The following is a 2,438-nucleotide window of genomic DNA, read 5'->3' as shown; positions in this document are numbered from 1 at the left end:
GGGATCCTCAGCTGGGCGATGGGTACTTGTGCCTGCTAGTTATTCTTTTGTTCCATGTCTCTGAGCAAGGATTCACAGAAGGCATCAGAATCTTCTCTGGGTGGAACAGAGGACTTGGGGAATTAGCGGTGTGCCATGTTGCTAAGCTGAGTTATAGCACAAGCTATTGGCTTTCATATGGAAGAAGATGGGCTTTGGAAACAGATGGGCTAAGGGGAATGCTAAGGCTAACATGTGGTGCTACCAAAGTCAAACAAGGAGTTAACAAATGAGGTAGGGTGTTTTGTTTTGGGACAAAATTTTGCTGTGTATCCCAGGCTAACCTCAAACTAATGACCCTGCCTCAGCCTCCAGAGGGCTGGAACTACTACTACCTGCTGATGTGCATTGGTGTTTTGCATGTATGTCTGTGTGAGTGTGTTGGATCCACTGGAACTGGAGGTGTAAATAGTGGTGAAGTTGTGAGCTGCTATGTGGGTGCTGAGAATTGGCCCTGGGTCCCCTGGAAGAGAAGCCAATGCTCCTAACTGCTGAGCCATCTCTCCAGCCCCCTAAGGCTAGCATTTTTATTGTGATGGTTTTAATTAGTTTTAAAACTCAGCTTTGGCCGGGCGGTGGTGGTACATGCCTTTAATCCCAGCACTTGAGTGGCAGAGGCAGGTGGATCTCTGAGTTCGAGGCCAGCCTGGTCTACAGAGTGAGTTCCAGGAAAGCCAGGGCTACACAGAGAAACCCTGTCTCAAAAAAACAAAACAAAACAACAACAACAAAAAAAAAAAAAAAAAAAAAAAAAAAAAAAAAAAAAAAACCTCAGCTTTGGTTAAACTTCTCAACAGTTTACAACTGTTTTCTGGTCTCCAATTTTCACCCATTTTTTTTTTGTCTGCCTGCTCCTTCCCTCAAGCTGAGAGGGCAGAAACCCCTCCCAATTGTTATAGGAATTTCTAGTTCATTTTTAGTATCTATTTATTAATGTTGTGTGTGTGTGTGTGTGTTAACCACAGTCCATGAAGGCGGCAGAGGACACGACTTGTGAGAGTCAGTTCCACTTTGTCACACCTGCTGTGAATCAAACTCAGATTGTCTGGTGGCCAGAGTCTGCCAAATGAGTCATCCTCTGGCCACTGTACTCTCAGTACAAAACAAAACAAAACTCACTCACCATAAGCTAAGCCTACAGTAGGGGTAACAAAGGAAGTTAACTATGCCAACTACTCACGCTACAGCATTTTAAAGAAGGGAAACTGTTACTCAGTGTCAATCAGAATACTGAGACAACCTTTCACCTGGGTGTGACTGATCATCGCCCATGTTCTTTGCATTACATTTAATCTGTATCAAATTAATAAACATGGCTACCACCAGCCAAGAGCCTCACACGAAGGATGCCTGGCCTGGGAAAGCCTGATGCCAATTTCGATATGTATGACGCTTTCAGTTCACAGTTCTAAATATTAGGTTTAAAGACATGGGTTTTCCAGGCACACACCTAACTGGTTGTTTCACAACTCATTCTCATTCCATCCAAGTGGTAAACACACACACAAACACACACAAACACACACACACACACACACACACCTTACCACTACGTGAATTCTCTCAGTGTACTCCAGGGGGAAACATTCTTGGCCAGCTTCACAAAGTACAACTTCTTTTGGATCAGCAATAATGCTCCCCTTCTCTCCAGCTCTCCAAATCATTGAAGTGTGGGAAGCGCACAAGGCCCTGAGGCCCCTCGGGACCAGCTGCGCTCCAAGCCACCCTGGAAACTGCCGGTGCCCTGGGCTGCGGAAGAGTTTGCAGGGCAAGCACTTTTCCACACGCGCGACGTCTAGAGCGCCCGGAGCTAGAGAGCCAGCAAGAAGCGCAGCCCCTGCCAGCGGCGCCCCCTCCCAGGGTCCCTAGGAGCGCTCCCGGAGGATTACCAGCACTCGCAGGAGCCGGCGACTGCCCAGTACCTTTCGCTCCCGCGCCGGCCGGCCGCTCCGCACGGAGCTCGCGGGCCGCTGCGCTCCCTGCCCGCAGCCGCTCGCCCCACGCTCCACCGCGCGTGGTCTGGATGCCTTAGGACCCCTCCGGCCCCGCCCCGCAGGCCACGCCCCTCAGGCCTCTCCCACCCGGCTGTCCGCAGGGCTACAGCACCCCGCAGCGGCCGCTGGGCAATGCACCACTGTCCTCCCGACGTGCACATCCATCCATCCGGTGCCATCCGGTGCCGGTTGGTTCCCACTGGGATCCACGCCTCAAGCAGCAGGAGGACACTCGCGCTGAGGGCTGTTTGCTCAGCAGCATCAGGCACTAGGCGCGCCGAATGGATGGACTGAGAGGAGAACCCTCCAGCCCTCCTCCACCTGCGGCCGGCTTTCTGGAGCTGATGGAAACTAAGGAAGCTGATGCAGAGGGTTGGGAATCTTCTCTTCCTATGCCGCCCGGTG

The 2,438-nt window shown here is 51.4% G+C and overlaps 1 protein-coding gene across 5 annotated transcripts in view; it reads right to left on the bottom strand.

Annotated features, from left to right (window-relative positions):
* Ankrd6 (ankyrin repeat domain 6) overlaps window positions 1-2,065 on the bottom strand; it is a 144,052-nt gene extending 141,987 nt beyond the window's left edge. For 2 of the 5 annotated variants that reach the window (XM_031366437.1, XM_031366438.1), the window contains exon 1: window positions 1,962-2,054. The gene's annotated coding sequence lies outside the window, so the exon portion shown is untranslated. Of the gene's footprint in view, window positions 1-1,586; window positions 1,887-1,928 lie in introns of those variants that run through there. The other 3 variants (XM_031366441.1, XM_031366442.1, XM_031366444.1) reach the window with 3 other exon arrangements.
* Window positions 2,066-2,438: the final 373 nt, after the last annotated feature.

Source organism: Mastomys coucha, unplaced genomic scaffold (assembly GCF_008632895.1).
Source record: "Mastomys coucha isolate ucsf_1 unplaced genomic scaffold, UCSF_Mcou_1 pScaffold14, whole genome shotgun sequence".
In the NCBI taxonomy this organism is placed as follows: Eukaryota; Metazoa; Chordata; class Mammalia; order Rodentia; family Muridae; genus Mastomys; species Mastomys coucha.
This window is presented reverse-complemented; position numbering and strand designations above follow the sequence as displayed.